This window comes from Anabrus simplex, chromosome 10 (genome assembly GCF_040414725.1).
Source record: "Anabrus simplex isolate iqAnaSimp1 chromosome 10, ASM4041472v1, whole genome shotgun sequence".
NCBI lineage: Eukaryota > Metazoa > Arthropoda > Insecta > Orthoptera > Tettigoniidae > Anabrus > Anabrus simplex.
The window spans coordinates 55,138,166-55,158,762 of record NC_090274.1 but is presented as its reverse complement, the minus strand read 5'-3'; the positions used below and the strand labels follow the sequence as shown (position 1 = coordinate 55,158,762).

At 38.6% G+C, this 20,597-nt stretch overlaps 1 protein-coding gene across 1 annotated transcript in view; it reads right to left on the bottom strand.

Annotated features, from left to right (window-relative positions):
• LOC136881933 (gastrula zinc finger protein XlCGF42.1) overlaps window positions 1-13,796 on the bottom strand; it is a 34,293-nt gene extending 20,497 nt beyond the window's left edge. Inside the window, exon 1 of the mRNA XM_067154389.2 lies at window positions 13,684-13,796. The gene's annotated coding sequence lies outside the window, so the exon portion shown is untranslated. The remainder of the gene's footprint in view (window positions 1-13,683) is intronic.
• Between the last annotated feature and the right edge of the window lie 6,801 nt (window positions 13,797-20,597).

Here is a 20,597-nt window from a genome sequence, read left to right as displayed (position 1 = left end):
TTTGTTAAGAGTGTTCTAGGCACAATACAAGTACACTTATCATTAACAACTGGTTAGTACTTCACAAAGTTCAGCTTTCACTGGAAAAGAAAAAAATGAAATGAAATGGCGTATGGCTTTTAGTGCCGGGAGTGTCCGAGGACAAGTTTGGCTCACCAGATGCAGGTCTTTCAATGTGACGCCCGTAGGTGACCTGCGCGTCGTGATGAGGATGAAATGATGATGAAGACGACACGTACACCCAGCCCCTGTACCAGCGAAATTAACCAATTAAGGTTAAAATTCCCGACCCTGCCAGGAATCGAACCTGAGACCCCTGTGACCAAAGGCCAGCACGCTAACCATTTAGCCATGAAGCCGGACACTGGAAAAGAGTTTGTAGTTGATGGAGCAGCATTCACAGGAACAGAGTCTGTAGTTGCTTCCTTGGCAGGTATCATGTGAAACAGTTTTTTGATGGAACTTGAAGCATTTATTCTTTCAATGTGCCTTTTGCCTTTGGCATGAAATCAAACTGAAGATGCCCCTATGTTGCTAATATCAAAACTAATCCTACACAAAGAGCAATAACCTTTATAGTTATCACTTTCCACTCTCTGAAGCCAATTCAAATCTAAATTTATTGTTCTGTCTGACCAGTCATTTTTGAAAGAAGTATTTCCTCTTATTTTACTCACTGTCTCTGAAAAATTAGTGCAACACCAATGTTAGTAAATAAATAACAATGGATTAATTATATTATATGCATAATATAAGCTACTTGAAGTATAGCATATAATATAGTTAATATACTTGAAGTATTGCAAGAAAGAAGAATGAAGGAAAAGGGAGAAACTGAAAACAATATTAGGAAAGGGGAAGTTAGCGACTGTCTACAACACTAAGAGAGATGCTGGGTGATGAGGGCGTCACATCGCGATGCCGGGTTATTAGAGAAAATCATAAGTTATTATTCCAGTAACTGTACTGTACTACATTACTTTTCAATAAAATCACTTTAAGTTTTAATGCCAACCTAAACAATTATTCTTATTACCTGGACTTCTGGAGTGCAAATATCCAGGGTAGATTGTAAAGAATGATATTTGTTCTGGTATATTTTATAATGTTAATAATACTTCAAGTATATTAACTATATTATATGCTATACTTCAAGTAGCTTATATTATGCATATAATATAATTAATCCATTGTTATTTATTTACTAACATTGGTGTTGCACTTGTCAAAATTCCAGTATATTTCCAGTACTTCCAGTATTTCCAGTATCAGTAGACACCCTGAAGTAAGGAAAATAAAGGTCATTGTTACATCAACTTGGGAAGTAAGAGGGAATTTGTATTTACCTTCCAGAATAGACTGAGACAATTATGGAACTTGTGTTACTTTTTCTTTTACAATTTGCTTTATGTCACTCCGACACAGATAGGTCTTACGGTGACGATGGGATAGGAAAGAGCTAGGAGTAGGAAGGGAGTGGTCAGGGCCTTAATTACGGTATAGCCCCAGCGTTTGCCTGGTTTGAAAATGGGAAACCATGGAAAACCATCTTCAGGGCTGCCGACAGTTGGGTTCAAACCTACTACTACATAGCTGATAGCCATGTGGCCCAAACCTGCAGCCACTTCCTCAGTAAACTTGTTTTACTGTTATAGCACTTTATGAGATGACAGAACTAAACAAATGACTTTCAGAAGAGGTGATAAACTCTCTCTGAAAGATACAATGACCCTTCAAAACAAACCTCTACAAGTAGTACCAAAATTCAAATATCTCGGAGTTACTCTTCAAACAGCATTGGCGTTTTTTAACAATCATATCAAAGAAAGAACAACATCAGCAATAAAAGCAATTTACAACATTCAACAACCACAAAAACATTCAACAAAAACAGCAATGATACTATTTAAAACAGCTATAGCACCAATAGCAACTTATGGGATTCATATAATATGGGATAAATTTAAAATTAATGACCTGATAATTAAGGCCACGGCTGCTTCCTTCCCAGTCCTAGCCCTTTCCTGTTCAATTGTCGCCATAAGACATATCTATGTCAGTGCGATGTAAAGCCAATAGCATAAAAAGAGCATCTCTTGTCACTCTAGCATAATGAGGCATGAATAGTCAAAAATTAAAACGACGGTTTTCAGAAATATTTTATGTTTCCAATAATTAAAATGCTACCGGTAATTTATAGCATAATTTTGAGTTTACAATTGTGCATTATTGTTTTAAAAATATATATAATTGGCATGTTAGAAAATGTAGGCTAGATTTAAATTACTTGCTACAATTATAACTAAGACTAAAAACAATTAAATGAACAAAAAGAACTTAAATGAAGCACACTATTGAAACTTATACACATGTCTACACTTTCAAACATTCTCATTCATCATCATCATCATCTTTTTTTGGTTCTTGACTTTGATGTCTTGCACAATGCTAGAGAAAGTTAAAACTCATTATATGAAACGAATCCTCAGTATCAAGAAGACAGCACCATCAAGACTGACCTATATCTTACTAAAAGAAACTTTCTTCATAGAAGACATCAGAATGCAGAATGGAAAGTTATTTTTCCTATCACGTCTAGTTTTGACGCCATTCGCTCTTTTAGTATCTGCATGAATTCGTGCATCCCAATGTTTATCCCGTGCCCTGCTATCCCATTCGCATAGGAAACAGGGAAATTCTGTGTAGCCTTTTTGTTGTCCAGCAACAATCCAATGATCTTCAAATCGCTGCAAATTTGCCACCCATGCTCGTGATATTTAATTTTTTCAAGCACCAACTTTAAGGTCTCATATGTTTCAGACATTTTTGTGGAGTGTGCAAGTGGTACGGGTGCCAGAACATTTGTGTCATGTGTTCTTGTCTTTTGATTCTTCTGGGAATCACAGAAACACAACCACCATGAAATGCTAACCATTGAAATTCTACTTCCACCCTTGCACATCAAATTAGGATTGATGAAACAGTATGTCAAGGCATTAGATAAAAGTAGCCTATGCTTCCAATATTTATCCCCTAAATTTCCCTCATTATCAGATGCAAAAATCAAAGAAGGCGTATTTGATAGACCACAGATTCATCAAACTGATGAAGGATAACCTCATCAAAGTGCTTCGCTAGCTGCTCTGGTGAGTCTCCTCTGCTTCTGAACATGTTGTGTATTCTCGTCTTGAGGTCTTACTCGAAACTTAATGAAGTCGGCACAGAAGCTTCACGCCAAACTCTTTATGGAATCATACCATCTCCATGTTTTACCAGTAGTCTCTTGGTGCACTATGAAGCTATTGATTGTGCCTATGTTTACTAGAAGAAAGGATAAAAATTTCATAGACACGATGACCAAAATTGAGAAAGAGGCATGGAACAAATTCAGTGACTAAATTCCTTGGCAACATTAAGGACCCTCAATACAAAGAAATTGTAAGGAAAATGTTGGTAAAGTTTAAGGAACTCAGTTGTAATATGAGCCTGAAGCTTCATTTCTTAGCTTTGCATTAGGATTACTTCCCTCCAAATTTAGGAGATGTCAGTGAAGAAAAAGGTGAAGTGTTTCACCAGGATCTCAAAGATGCAGAATAACGCTATCAGGGACGTTGGGATGTGAATATGATGGCCGATTACTGTTGGTCGCTTGCACGAGACAACCCTTCTAGAGATCATCCAAGAACTTCAAAAACCCAGAAATTCCACGGAAAATGGAAAAAGACAGAGGTGTGAATCTAACCTGCACATAATATAAGTAAAAAAACTATGTATGTTTAATCATGTAATTTTTATTCAAGGTAAATTTATATTAATTTAAAAGCAACTGTACAGCCGAAACTAAATAGGCACTTTATGCTTCAGTTTCACGAATTTCAATACACATTAAAAATATAATACAAAACATCTACTTGCATACAAAGCAGCGTTTATGTATATTTAATGCATGCAAAATATGATTACATTTTGCAAGATGAAATTTACATTAATATATCAAATTTAACAATACTAAGTATCAACAATTTTACATAAGAACAAAGTAACATTTTGTAAAATTGCCACTAAACCAGATGTGATATGCCAAAACTAATTTTTTTCTCGAATTCTGCGTTAAGAAATTCATAAAACCCACCTATTTTCCTTTTTACCACACAAAAAAGGTTTTTTGCAGGCTAGTGTTATCAAATATATATCAACTTCAATGAGCCAGCCACATCATCTGCATACCTAAAGTGATGTATTCACAATTGAAGAATTGACAATGCAATGAGAAAGATCAGCAAGAGTGACAAAAGGACATTAAGTTTAATATAAAGAGGTGCCAAACTGATACTGGGAAGCTGTAACTCTTGGATACTAAGTTGACCGAGGAAAAGATTTGAATTGATCAGACTCCTAATAGAGAATAACTTTAATGTGTGTTTAAAATGTCTGGAAAAATACTTAAGAGTAAAATGGAAGGACTATCAAATAAATATCAGTATCCTGAAAGAGGCCAGTTCCAGGTTCATTGAAACTATGATTACCAAACATCAATTTTGATAGACTTTGATGCCTGCATTCCAAAAACGTGCCTTTCAATGTAGCTACAAAAGTGATACAAGGATGTTCTAAAGTCTAATATGACTGACTAGGAGAATGTCACATCTGATTTACTGATGTGGTGACGAATAGTTCATGTGGGCCCCAATCATTCTGAAGATCAATGATGGACACACTAGTCCAATAAAAGTGTACGTAGAAAGAATGAGAAAATCAGAGGAGAACTGACCACCAGATTCAACCAATAAGAAGTAACTTTGGCAGAGTTTGCGGTTCTAGGATTGGTTCCCCCTATGGGTGGGGGCAGTAGAATAACATCCACAGTATCCCCTGCCTGTCATAAGAGGTGATTAATAGGGACCCCAGGGGCTCTAAACATTGGAGCGTTGGTTGGCAAGCAAGGGGCCTTTAGCTGAGTCCTGGCATTGCTTCAACTTAGTTGTGCCATGTCCTCACTTTCATCTATCCTATGTGACCTCTCTTGGTCAACTCTTGTTCTGTTCTGACCCTGATGGTATTAGAGCACTCAAGGTCTAGGGACTCTCATTTTCATGCCCTTCATGGCCCTTGCCTTCCTTTAACCGATACCTTCATTTTTCAAAGTGTCATGTCCCTTCTACATTTCTTTCTGATTAATGGTTATATAGAGGATGGTTGCCTAGTTGTACTTTCTCTTAAAACAATAATCACCACCACTACCACTCTAGGATTGGTCTCTGTAGCCATCTAATTGGCAAACCTAATGCACTTGGAAGACAATTGTAATACTCGCCAGTTAGTGAATCGCAATGACATTATTACGAAAAGGATAATAGCTAGTAAGCTAAAGATTTTCTGCCATCAATTTCCCAACAAAGTCACACTGCAGTGCTGGTTTCTGAGATTCTCCAAAGATGTTACATCTTTACAATGATAAAACATCAGCTGTAAATGTCTATTCTTGACATGAATAGCTTTGAGATCAGCTGGAGGTCCACAGTAACCAAGATCAAATTTCACAATTTGCAGCTTCTCAAAACCACATATCACTTTTAAGCACTGAACTGTCACAAGCTTACATTCATGAAGTTCAAGATATGTCAGTTCAGAGATCTTTTGCAGGTGTAACACACCTTCGTCAGTAAAGACATCACTACCACATATGCTCAAATATGAGAGTTTCTGAAAATGATGAACATACTTAAAACAATCATCATGCCAATCAAAACAACAGCGAACAATTAATTTTTGGAGCCCTGGGCAATGAAGTGCAACTGTACGCAAGAAATCCTCACTGGAGTCAGTACACAGATATAATTGTAACTCGGTTATACCTGAAAAAAACATGAAGATTGTCATGCTATCATTTGCACCACTCACTTCTGACTGTTGAAGCGTGAGGGAAGAAATACCCCTTAGATGAGTCATACCTTCTACATAAAGATTTTCTACATCACTGCACAAAAAACGTAATGTCAAATTCTTCAGATTTTCACACACTGATAAACTTGGTAGAATACAATATCCATCCATAGTACAACACCGAAGACGCAGTGTACATAATAAACTGTTCTTCTTCTCCAAATAAGTAGCGAGGTCATTTTTCGTGCAGTGGAGGGCATCAAACTGTAGATGCTCCACATTAGGAAAAATATCATCCACACGTTTGAAGTCAACATATGGAATCTCCTCATAGCCGAGGGTTAATGATTTGATCTTTGTTAATTTCGTAGCAGTATTAGCGTAAAGAATGTGATCCCAATTAATTAAAAGACGTTGCAACTGAGGACAACCATGAGTCAGTTCCTCAATGATCTTGCTGTCGACAAGGGCATCCATTAAGTCAAGAGCTTGTAACTGGGGAGATATTCTCAATATCTCCACAACTTCCTTACTGGATGTCTCGCAAGGTTCATACACCACATCTTTCCACAAGCGTTTCTCCTGTGAAACTTGCTGCCACCAACTACATACAAACTGAAATGACTTCACTAGATCATTAAAGGAACAGTATGAGAAAATCTTCACCAGTACATCAACTGGCAACATATCGGCACCAATGCTCATCTTGAAATAAACTCTGTACCACCTGAAAAGAAACTAAGATGTGATTGGGTGTTTAATGAAATAAGAAATAAAAAACATAGTCATTCAATCAAATTTAAAAAAGGACATACTCTTGTCCAGCAGTGAGATTCTGAAGATTTGGTTGAACCAGCCATTAAACTGTTAAAATTTCAAAAAATTAGACATTAATGGAGACCAATAATCATGTGAGAGTTTCGGCTGTAAAAGAAAATAGTGTTGTATTAGATAAACCCTGCTGAAACTTAAAAATTGTCTGTAGTAGTTTGTTGGAAACATTGGTTTTTATGAAATATTGCTTGTTGAGGATGTAACTTGACTACTTTGGCATTGGTAGAATACTAAACTATTCCCCTGCGGTGTTTACTGTGGATACCACTTTGAATTTTATCATTTGCGATAGAATGGACACTGAAGAAATAGAGGCAGTTCTAAAATGAATCATGAAGGTGACTGCACCCCTGAGGTTAAGCGGCAGCTGGTACCGGTACTTGAAAGAAACACTGCGATAAGCTTGAAAAATCTCCAAAGACAAAGAATTCAGTGAGAGAAACAAAGGAAGACTGATAAGCACCATAGTTATTCCTGTAGGCTCTTATGGCTGTAAAACTTAGACCATGAAAAGAGCTGACAGAAAGAAGGATTGATGCTTTTTTTAAGTTTTGGTATTGGCAGGGCAACTCCTGAGAATACCATGGAGAGGCAGAATTAGTAATAAGAAAACCTTGGATCACGTCAAGCCAAAAAACTACTCAGAAAAGAATACAGGAGCGACACAGTGAGAAGAAAAGTAGCTTCCTGAAAAGGATGTCATGCTCGAAATCAGAAGAGGGACTGCGAGGCCAGAATGACATTGGTTAGATGGTATCAAAGGAAATACTGACAAGATCACTACACTGAAAGAAACTGCCTGGAAAAAAGCTGTTTCCTAGGATGACCTACAGCCATGCTTGGCTCACTGGATGAAGAGAAAGATTTTATCATCAAAGGCAATGAAGCAGCAATCAAGTATTTCACATTATTTTCAGTTTGGCTGTAAACGAATCTTCAAAGGTTAAGAAGCAACAGTGACTAACTCAAGGGTGTTTGTCAAAATTGAAATCTAACAGCAAAAGAACTTGAATCAACTACTCTTGTGGGTGAGGTTAATATGGAAGTAGAAAGTGATTCTCCAGTCTCAAGAAATGGAGATAAGCTGAACATCTGGAGTGAGACCCAGCATGATAGTTTTAGAAATAAATAAATACCTATGGTCAGTCATTATAATCATTTTGGCAAATACAAAACTCTGAGTGTATCTCAATTGTAAATTACATCAACATAATCCTCATCCAAAGAATCTTGGTACGACTATTGACTGCACACTGTTGTACAAAAGAAATTCTTGAAAATCTAGTATCAAAGCTGGGAACATACCAATATCCTACTTAAACTGTGTGGCAGTTCATGGGGTGCCTCAGCAGACAAGCTCCAACATTTTGCTCTTTGTTTCATCTACTTAGCAGCATGTACTGCTCTTTAACATGATCCAACATTTGTCATATCAAGAAAGTAGACACCTAACTCAACAACACCATCCATGTCACCTTTGGCACTATCAGGTCAACTTACTTGCTGCCAGTTTCGTCGCACATTGTCTCACCAAACTTGTGCCATTCAAATGCTCTTATCTAAGAGTTTGGTAGGATTATGTCAAACCTAGCACTTCCCCTCCACAGATACATCACGAATCTTTGGAGACGTGGGCTTAAACACCGCCATCCACTCATGGAAAGGGCAAAGATGCTGATGTATACTGGGTTCGATATAACATCAGAATGGAGAAAGCAATAAATGTATGCAGCTCCAGGGCCTCTTTTATCGAAATCATGTTCTTGCTGGTTCTGAGCCTCCAAGAAGGGTACCCGTAAACAGGTCTGACGCTAATTGCGGAAGATGTACCTTTACACTACATCAGTGGGACTTCAAAAACTCTCCAGGATGTAATGTGGAAAAGATTTCCAGACCATTTCATTTTATTATTTTGTGGCAAAACAGCCCTCTATCCAAAGGCAGCAGGGTGGAGCTTCTCCCAGCCAGCCAGCATGAAGAAAGGAAATTCATACCCAACATATGGTCCAAGAACATGGCTGATGTTTTTAATGTTGCAACTCGGGTTAAGTGAAATTACAATGCAAGAAACTAAGCATACGTGGAAGAGCACTCTTTGATATTGTAGTGCAGTCAGCCTGGAGACTGATTACTCAAACGCCATTTGACATGTTTCTATTTATAATACCAATATAAATGGTCCATTATTGGACATTATAAATTTTCCAGCTAACTCATTCCTGGTTGCCAGCGTTTCACCCCGTGTGCTATGTTGGTCTCATCAGTTGGTACATAGCATACCCACCAAGACACCTGGCTAGTGCATACCGTGGAGGCCACTGTGTAGGCTACTTGAGTGCCAATGCACTATGAGAGACTTTGTCTCATTACCAAAAATTGATGCCTGCTTGGCCATCAGATGATATAGGTGTTGATTCCCATAGGGAACCTGAAATATTTGTCTGGAATGAGTAATGACAAATATTTCAGATTCCCTATGGGAATCAACATCTATATCATGTTTCTATTTGTTAAAAGACTAACAATAAGACTACATTCAATAGGAAAATTTAATGGTGTGCTTGCTATAGCTAATAAGTTAAGCATAGAATCCCCACAATTTTTTCATGCATTTGGTTCATTGCAAACAAATATCTTCTTTGAGAATACCATGTTACATGTGATAACCGTCAACTTTGTACTGTATACGTGTTAAGTCACCATCATTAAACAGATGAATGAATTGTAAATTGCACACCATTATTCCCCTGATTCTGTATTGAGCAAGATAGGTAACATGTATATGTTTTTGAGTGGAGACATTTTGCTTCTCTTGGTTGTATGTCTTGTTTCTCTACGGGATCGTGTATAAACTGAGATTAACCTTCGTAGCAAGTTTTTATAACCAGATGCCCTTTCTGACGTCAACCTCATCAGAGGAGTTAATGAAATGAGTGATGTGATATATAATAGTAGGAAGGGAGAGAGTGAAACAGCCTACTCCTCTCAAATAGCACCAGGGGGTCTCATCAAGTCTTAATGTCTCAGAATTCCATATGAACACTGTGGACAGGTTTGGAATTGAATCCAGACTTTTGGCACGCAATCTAGTGATTAGAAATTGTATATCACCACCTCTCCTACCTTGCCAGCCAACACTATGATGGTGAAATATTTTTCAACCAACAGGACTCAAATCAGCTAACCATGGCGTCAGACCAAATAGACTTGATACCTTAACTATCATGGCCACCAGGAAGGCTTCACAGAAGATTATATACAAGAATTTTTAATCTGATGTAACTCAGGATTATAATCTAATGACATTAGATCTCCATGGACATCATCTGCGACTATTATTTTATATACATTCTGTTTATGTGATGTGTCCCGTATTCTAATAAAAATTGTATAAGTTGACATGTTCTGAAGATTTATAATCGAGGTTTTATACTAGATATAAAAATGCTCATGTCCCATTTTATCACATATAGTTAAATTATGTCATTTTAGGATCCTAATGTATTCGGACTTGCTGACCAATATTTAGATGTTGGTGATAAATTATTAATTCTGTCTGTTTTTAACATGTTCATTTTAGCTGTTAACTTTGTTTAATTATTCATCTGAAGAAGGCCCAATTATGTTCAAAATATTGTGAATGTCATATATATTGTATTGAATAGGTGGACGAGTTTTTTGTGATTACTTTATAAGAAATTTTGCCTAATTGTACAGTAGGCTACCACTTTAGTGAGAATAACCTTACTAAAAACTCATAACTGTTGGTTCAGAGATTATTATTACGAAGAAGAAGAAGAAGAAGAAGAAAATGGCTTGCTTACTACGGACACCTATATAGAATGGATTCCCACATGCTACCCTATAAGATCTTCAAAGTAGCCAGCAAGGGTAAAGCCACTGGATCGCCGTGGATCCAGCCGGTAGAGAAGGATGGGGCAGAACTTAATATTAATAATGCCATCATAGTTAACAAAAGCAACTACCATTTAACTATCAAAACCAGACCCTTTCTAGCATCCCTTACAGAAACTAACCACAATGAGACCAGGAAATGGTCCGAGCGATGCAAAATAGAGTTCAGCCAGAGAATAAAGAATTACTGGGCCAACAGAAAAGGTCAAGGTACCAAGAAGAAATTAGCAGCCGGACCTACCATTAAGAACACCACAAGCAGCAACCATCAAAAACAACAACAACACAGCTAAAGCACAAGCACCATGGTTCTCAGGTGGCCCAAACGAACAAAAAAAATATATATATATAATAACTTATATAGCCTCAGCTATCATATGCTAGCATTTTAATTTGACACCATCTGGCTGCCTGCTTGTCAATTTCAACGTTCCGTTTCATTCTAGGCCTACTACATCTTGGGTGTCTATGACCAAGTTATACTGAATTTTGTCAGTTAAACACCAAATATGTCATCAGAGATCTGTTACAAGCCAACATCATACAACATGGAGTATTGCATGTTTATGGATGAGAAAATCATGCAAAATTGATGTGATACCTGAAGTAGTTAGAGAGGAAATATCCCTAGAAGTATTCTTACTTATATAAAAAATGAAAGTGGAAACTACATCAGTCTGGTAAATGTAACCATTTTCTGTATTCCTATTGGCTGGAGCAATTTGCTATTTTCTTTGAAAATAACAGAACCGTGAAGTTTTAAAGTGTCATAGTGTACTAGATATATCCACAACATGAATTTAAGTACAGGAGTGTCCGGCTCCATGGCTAAATGGTTAGTGTGCTGACATTTGATCACAGGGGTCCCGGGTTCGATTCCCGGCAAGGTCGGGAATTTTAACCATAATTGGTTAATTTCATTGGCAAGGGGGCTGGGTGTATGTGTTGTCTTCATCATCAATTCATCCTCATCATGACACACAGGTCGCCTACGGGTGTCAATTCAAAAGACCTGCACCTGGCAAGCCGAACTTGTCCTCGGACACTCCCGCCACTAAAGCATGCCATTCCAAGTACAGGAGTGAAATTCACCAATTTTAAACAAGACCAATCCAGACCAATGGTCTTGTCACTAATCAATAATCTAACCAAACCAGACCAATGATCTTGTCACTAGCCACACCTAAATTGGCAGTCTCATGTAGCAAATTAAGACATGAGAGCCGCGCCATGTTGGAATCCTAACCTCCCTTTTGCACCCCTGTTAATGAAGTTCTACCCGTTGAATCAATATCGTACCAACCAGGGAGTAAAGAATAACGAGAGCTACCCGCTGCACAACTCGCTGTAGCTATCGCTTGAAGCCAATGGCCACCACCTCCACCCCACCCCCCCATGTAGAGCAAAACATGGCAGTTCTTATGTCATGGATATATAAAATCCAACGCATTTTCTCAGGGGTAGGGAAACTTCATATCAGACAATTATATATGATCGTTTTCAAAATAACATGGCGATTAACTGTAACATTCTCTGGCTAACAGACCTATTAATGATTTACTACTAACCTCTACAGGTGAGTTTCTCATGATTCGCAGGCTTAAAGTCACTCTCTCTCTAGCTGACTATCGGTGCAATAAATTGAATATCTTGAAAATAGGAGATGTAAATCTTCACCAGATATCGGTAAAGACAAAGAGTAGGCTATTAATAACAGCGTACCACAATCTGTATGCTTGAGGGGCACGTGCAATATATCACCAAACTGGGCTTAGCAACACTGTTTTATGGTACCGTACTACATATTTATTTTTTTTTTGCTAGGGGCTTTACGTCGCACCGACACAGATAGGTCTTATGGCGACGATGCGATAGGAAAGGCCTAGGAGTTGGAAGGAAGCGGCCGTGGCCTTAATTAAGGTACAGCCCCAGCATTTGCCTGGTGTGAAAATGGGAAACCACGGAAAACCATCTTCAGGGCTGCCGATAGTGGGATTCGAACCTACTATCTCCCGGATGCAAGCTCACAGCCGCGCGCCTCTACATATTTTAGAGTGGTGGTGGTGGTAGTGATTATTGTTTTAATAGGAAGCACAACCATCAAGTAAGCCATCCTCTATCAACACTAATCAGAGGGAAAAAATGGAAGGGGTCCAACACTTCAAAAAATGAAGGTATTTGCCAAAGGAAGACTAGGGCCACAAAGGGCGTGAAAATGGGACCCCCTAGGCCTGCACACGTAATACCGCCGTGGTCAGAAAAGAGCAAGAGTTGCCCAAGGGTGGTTGGATACAATAGATGAAAGTGAGGAGACTGACACAAATGGAAGCAATGCAGGACTCAGCTAAGGGCCGCTGTGGTCGCCACCCCACACTCCCAAGTTAAGAGACCATTGGGCCCCATTTAGTCGCCTTTTACGCCAGGCAGGTGATACCATGGGTTTTTCTACCGCCGCTACCCACAACATTCTTACGAAATGTGGACGATGCTTTTGGGACTCTGAAATACTAGCACAATAACATTGGAGGTAATATAATATACTATATATTATAAACCACACTTTAGCTGTGAAATGCTATTCCAGGAATATTTTTGGTTTTCCGATTCGTGCAACCGTACGCACAACACGACAATATAAAGCTACAATACCAACTTAATACCTGTTACCTTGTTTTACGTTTTACTGTGTCTTACAGTGTCCATGTCTGAAAATTCCCTCAATTACAATTTGCGTTCACCGTATTCACTTCAATGAGCTGTGATGAGTTTGACTGTTAAAAAACATCATGCGTTCTCGCGCCTACATACGACCACGCCCCCTATGCAAATTACTGTCATTAGGCTTCACTCTCAGAGCTCCAAGGCATATCCCTGTATTCTTTACTCCCTTGTACCAACCATCATTAGAGTTTAAAATTATCACTTTGTAAATGACTAGGAATCACATTCACATCTCCATTCTGTCTAGTACTTTCTTCTCCATCAACATACGACAGAATTTAGAAAGGGGAAATGAGGTCGAGTTATGCACATGATCTTCATACAATATACCTTTTCTCACTTAAATCTTGCTCAATGCCGTACGAAATTTGTAAGCCCGGGAAATAGAACTACAAGCTACAAACTAGTACAGTTCAACATTTAGATCTACTTTCATTCCTAACCGTGATGTCGTCTTCAATACAATCCTTTGTTTTTACTCCTCTCAGCATTGACAACAGACAATTGGCATCTGCCAGACAATCTGACAATCATTTGACAAACCGCCTAGTTAGAAACGAAAATTAATCTTGTATTTACCTTTAGTAAGGAGTTGGAAGCACAGGTTCCGACCAGAGCCGTCCCGTGGGTGCACCAAGTGAGCCAATTACTACAAGCCCTCTGCGATAGGGGCGGTACTGCAGTAAATTGCATTGGGAAAAATGAACGAATAACTGGGCCTACTTCCGTAATGAGAAACGAAAGAGTCTCAAATGCATTTCATAACGAAGAAACACGTTCTTAATTTTTCCAAGCAATGTACCACTACATTGCACCTTCGGAATATAACAATATGCATTTCATTTTAAAGCGTGCGTATTTTAAAGTCGGTCATACTTAATGAGATATTTTGTACTTTTTCTTTTAAAATATACCGGCATACAGTAATTACAAAAAACCTCGGATTTTGTTCTAATTAGAACGGATATAACACCATATGAATAAATAAATACCAGTATATACAAAGAACTGTATTGTACAGCCTATTATTATTATTATTATTATTATTATTATTATTATTATTATTATTATTATTATTATTATTATTATTATTCCTCATCAAGCGTCATGACACTTGTGGAACATAACCGGTGTTGTGAGGGAGTTACATGAGTAAGGTCTTTCTGTACCTCAATGAACCATGCCCCCTTTGTCTTTTTCTCTTGGAGGAAAGTGATGATGATGATTATTATTATTATTATTATTATTATTATTATTATTATTATTATTATTATTATTATTATTATTATTATTATTATTATTATTCCTCATCAAGCGTCATGACACTTGTGGAACATAACCGGTGTTGTGAGGGACTTACATGAGTAAGGCTGAATAAGTTTTTACATTTCTGAAAAATGTCATTAGATCAAAAATGTTGGGTTTAACTATTACTAATTCTAATCATTTGTCCTAATTTCACTCCGTAGCATAACGGTTAGTGTTATTAGCTGCCGTCCTCGGGGGTCCGGGTTCGATTCCCGGTACTGCCAGAAATTTAAGAATGGCAGGAGGGCTGGTATGTGGTTGAAATGGTACATGCAGCTCACCTCCAATAGGGGTGTGCCTGAAGAGAGCTGCACCACCTCGGGATGAGGACACGAGTTCACTTTCACTTTTCACTAGGAAATAACTCCATAAGGCAATTATTAATAAGTTTTTTGAAATAGCATGGAACTAATGTTCATGTAAATGTTAAAAAATACTCTAATGAACTGCTTAAAGATATACAAAATATTTCTAATTGTGTAATTGCAATATCAATAAGGTCCCAACAATGAAATTATGAAATGATTTATTAAAAAGAAAGTAATATGGAACCTAGCCTATCTTACATTTTGGGTATTGCCAAAACCTACTTCAGTCTTTCATGCAAACACATGAAAAATTAAAATATATCCTACCCATAACACCAAGAAGCCGGTCCTGCAGTGTAGTGGTAGTGTGCCTGCCTTTTATCCAAAGGCCCTAGCTTCAGTTCCCAGCCAGGTCAGGGATTTTTATCTGGATTTGAGGGCTGGCTCGAGGTCCACTACTCAGCCTACATAACTACAGTTGAGAAGCTATCTGAAGATGAGATAGCAGGCCCAGTCTAGAAAGCCAAGAATAACAGCTGAGAAAAATGGACATGCTGACCACATGACACCTCATTATCTGCAGGCCTTCAGACTGAGCAGCTGTCACTTGGTATGATAGGGCTCTTCAGGGCTGTTTTACCATGGGGTTGGGTTGGTTTGGATAACACCAAGATGAAATGTGTGCATCTGTTCTTTCCCCATCCATCTCAATCGAAAGCTAAAATATTTAATTTGAAGATCACCTGTAAATCTGAACTTGAGCTGTGGTTACTTTGTATGTAATCAGCATCATCATCAGAATCCTCTACTGCCAATACGCATATATGATGTTCCAGTTCTAGCCGGTTTTCATACAACAATAAAGAAAGTCACACCAGAATAAAAAAATTACATAAATAGCATCACGCGAGTTATGTAGTTAGTAGAACAGAGTACATTCCAATGATATCACAATAGTTGCGTGAAGTTAACCAAGTATCTTGAAGGTACTGGGACTGCCAAGGCAATTGCGCGATAGGAATCACATCGATCAAACAAACAACGATGCTTGCTGAGGGTGATTGTTGTTGTTGTTGTTGTTATTAATGTTGTTTCGGCCAACTAAGAAGTACGCCATTTCAACTGTCTCCATCCCTGGGCATTAACATTTGCCCAGTCATTCTATTAGATTTGACCATAGCCCAGTACTCCCGCAATCATTGCTGGTATTGTTCCTTTCTTGCTTCAGTCCACACCTTCCCTGTTTTCAGCTTTGGCTTTTCTTGAAAACCCTTACGATCTTGAAGTTCCTTCTTAAAAGGCTGCACTCTTCGATATCACAATGTGTAGAGATGGGAATTTGCCTATTTTATTCCTGTGTTCATAAATGTAGGCTTTTGAGATACAAATCCATTTTAGGGTCTTTTAAGCTAGATTTTGTTGGTTTTATTGTGCCTATAAATGCTTATTTTAGGGGTTTGTGCCTATTTGGAGTATAATTGCCTATTTGATGCCTTTTGAATCTATTTTAAAGAAGCCAATTTTCCCCAGTGCATAATATTGTAACTGATGCACTCGACAGAATTATATTCTCATTTCTCAAGATCTGTTTACCCCATGAACAAAAAAGGAAATTTTCGGAAGTCACCAGAAATAGTTCTTGGGAAATTTCTGTCAGGAGAAACAAGGAACAATTTGACCTTGAAGCCTTACACTCCTCCAGCCTTCTAAGATATATGCGAGAACCAATCAACATCGAACTACGTTTCACAAGCCATATCCCTTATACCTCCTTCTCGATGTGAACTGTTGTAAGCGTATGCTTTATCTTCAGAATGTTTTGTGATTTATTGTCAAGAAGAAGTGTGTACCTGTAACAATGCCCAAAGAAAAATCACTGGGCGAGTTGGCTGTGCGCTTAGGGATGTGCAGCTGTGAGCTTGCATCCAGCAGATAGTGGGTTCGAGCCCCACTGTGGGCAGCCCTGAAGGTGGTTTTCCATGGTTTTACATTTTTAAACCAGGCAAATGCTGGAGCTGTACCTTAATTAAGGCCACGGTCGCTTCCTTCCCACTCCTAGGCCTTCCCCATCCCATCGTCACCATAAGACCTATCTGTGTCGGCGTGACACAAAAAAATTGTAATTGCAAAGAAAAATTGTCAAAGTCCTACTGGCTGAAGCGGTGGATCACAGGGGATCCCAATTTCCCTCCGGATGGAAGGGTAGTCTTCTGCCAAGCTTGCTGTAAGAGGGTAAGTTCGTTTGTTCCTTTTATCTTTTTTTTGTGACTGAACGACGATCGCATTTCATTGTAACATTTATAGGCCTATTAATTTATGTATTGTGGAAAGTAGTTTTGTTGTATTTGTATTTATTATTGAAAATAACAGGCGTTCAGCCCAAATACATGTTCACAATAAAAACAACTTACAAGAAAAGGAAAAAGGAAAAACATGAGACTCCTTGGGCATGCCATGAGGTCCATCAGATAGCCCTTCCCCTACGGAGGATCACCACAGCAGTTATCCTCAGTCCCTACATACCACGTCCACCGATCCTGCTGGATATTAAAATAAATTTTTTTAAAATAACAAAAAAATTTAAAATAAACTACCAACCTACTACTACTGCTGTCCGGCCATGTCATCATCCCTGGTTAGAAAAAGCCCACCCTCCCATTGATGACACGACCGGCTCTATCTGTGGGAACAACCCTTACCAGATGACAGCACAGCTTTCTCACCATTCCATTTGCGGCCGACCTTGTGAGGCTGAAACCTCTCTCCTCCTCGTTCAGCATATATCTCTCTTTTACTTATATGGGGTAGGCCCGTCCTACCCCATCCTCTTACAGGTATGTCCTGCTCTCCCTTACCTACTACTCCTTACTATCTCTTACTGTACATAAATCGTGAGAAAACTGCACCTGTCCAAGTATAAAAGTATAATAATAATAATAATAATAATAATAATAATAATAATAATAATAATAATAATAATAATAATAATAAACTAAAAATCTACATACTAATTGAATACCTTAACTAAATACCAATTAACTACCTTAAATAAGACTAATCTAGCCCTTCTCCTTCCTTACATTCTAGATATATCAGATACACGCCATTGTTGCTGCAAGAGCCACAGACTTTGCATTTCAGCACACTCATCATGTGTCCTTGTGCACTCAGCTACTTGAGTCACATTCCTTGTTCACTGAACTACTCCCGCTGAATTAGAGAACACAGATAGTCAGCAATTACATACCAACCTGCCATATCACAAACAATAAGGCATCTAAAGTTGCAAACTACCACATCATTTACCCAACTCCACTAACTCACCAACTCAACTATGTACCCATCACCAGTACTCCACTCACCATTAAATTTACCATACAAACTCCATCCACTGAATATCACCAAACTATTAAACAAACTTCCCATAAACACTCACCGTTCCAAACACATACCCCCATATCCCCTCAAGGCTACACTTCATCATCTTTCAATTCACTGCACGTGCCTCCATTACACTTATCACCAATCATTTCATCATACCAAAACAAACTACAATGCATTCACATCCTTTACACCTACCATATCCACCCTTTGACTCTCTCTCTTCCATCTTGCTCTCATAGGACTTTTTTACTGCACAGATACCTGTTCATCTCTCCCCAGTCTTCCCACTGCTTGATAATCCACCTTATAATAGTCTGCTCATCCCCTTTTCCTAACAGTTTCTGATGTTTGGCACTCAATAAACTATTTCTTATATTACTTGTTTTTTCACAACCACCTAAAAAGTTAAAATTGTCGTTCACTGCCCCACATAATATACAAACTGTCTTGTCTCTCCCTTTTAACCAATCTTTATTTTTATGTAGTTCCATCAGCCACCAAACCAACCCACCCCTATTTAGCCTATCAACGTATCTAATATTTATCCCCATTACTTCCTCTACTTTATTAAAAACATTAAGCAAACCTTTTAGTCTACTTTCCTCTAATAATTTCTGTCTACGCATATCTGTAATCCTCCTCGAAAGCACCTTCAGCCGTCTGGCTTCTGTCTTTTGTCCAGACCTCCCCCCACATGTACCCTAATCCTATCATCTCCAAATATCTTTTAATTTTAACTAGCCAGCATCCATTATACATACTCTTTAGTTGCTGTTCGTACACGGCTTGTAGCGTACTCCTGCCTTCTTGTCTCTTCAAAATCATCCAATATTTAACTATTCTTTTCACACACTCAAATTCCAAATCTCCCCTACATAGTAATTCCACCCCTACATTAGCTGTGCACTACCGGAGCCGCATCACTGACTCACCGAAATTACTAATGATTTGTCTTAATTCCACTCTTTTCTCATCCAACCACCATACTACAGCCACCAATCTTAAAACTAACCTCAAAGTTTTATAACTGATACCCAGAAATTTAGCCAGGAAGTTTTTGACTGAGGCTAGGGCGACCATACCTTTGCTTCTTGCTCATCTTATTTGATCGTCCCAAGTTTCTTTTCTGATCATAATGATTCCTAAATATTCCATCTTACTTACTTGTTCCAAACCTTCTCCCTGCACGACCCACTTCCCATCCTCCTTCCTTCCTTCCTTTGTGTACCTGGACTTCTAGCACTTTCGATTGATTCCTGTTAATTTTCAAGGCCCATTTCTTTGCAAAATCCGACACTGCACTTAAGCTCCTTTGCATCCCTCTTGTCAATGTCACATCATCAGTAAAAATCAATCCCGGTTTCTCCAACCCATTAATCACCGGCACGGCCCAATTGTTTCTCCCATGTCCATCCAGGATATCATTAATAAATAAAATAAACAATGTTGGCAAAAATTTACACCCTTTCTTTAAACTCACCTTAGACTCTAGTGGTCTGTTGTTTTGTTGCAATGCTGTATTAGTCGTGAACTTTCAATAATTTATATTGCTAAAATGTAAGTAATCATTTAATTACTGAACAAGGAGTTAGAATGCCGGTGGTCACTTGTCAGAGAGTGAATGAAAATTAAAAATCGGTATTTTGAACTCTGATTCATTTCCTGTGAAAATATGGATTTGCAACTGAAATATTTTCTTTCATTCATTCATTCATTCTTCATCTGTTTACCCTCCAGGGTATTTTTTCCCTCGGACTCAGCAAAGGATCCCACCTCTACCATCTCAAGGGCAGTGTCCTGGAGCGTGAGACTTTGGGACGGGATACAACTGGGGAGGAGGACTTGTACCTTGCCCAGACAGCCTCACCTATGCTGAACAGGGACCTTCTGAAGGCATGGGAAGATTAGAAGAGACAGGCAAAGAAGAGGGAAGGAAGTGGCCGCATCCTTAAGTTATATACCATCCCACCATTTTCCTGGAGAAGTGGGAAACCATGGAAAACCACTTCAAGGATGGCTGAGGTGGGAATCGAACCCACCTCTACTCAGTTGACCTCTCAAGGCTGAGTGGACCTAGTTCCAGCCCTCGTGTCACTTTTCAAATTCTGTGACAGAGCCGGGATTCAAACCCGGGCCTCCGTGGGTGGCGGCTAATCATGGTAACTACTACACCACAGAAGCGGACTACAACTGATATGTAAGTTTTAAAAATTGTGAGTAAATTCTGCCAGCGCTTAGTGTAGG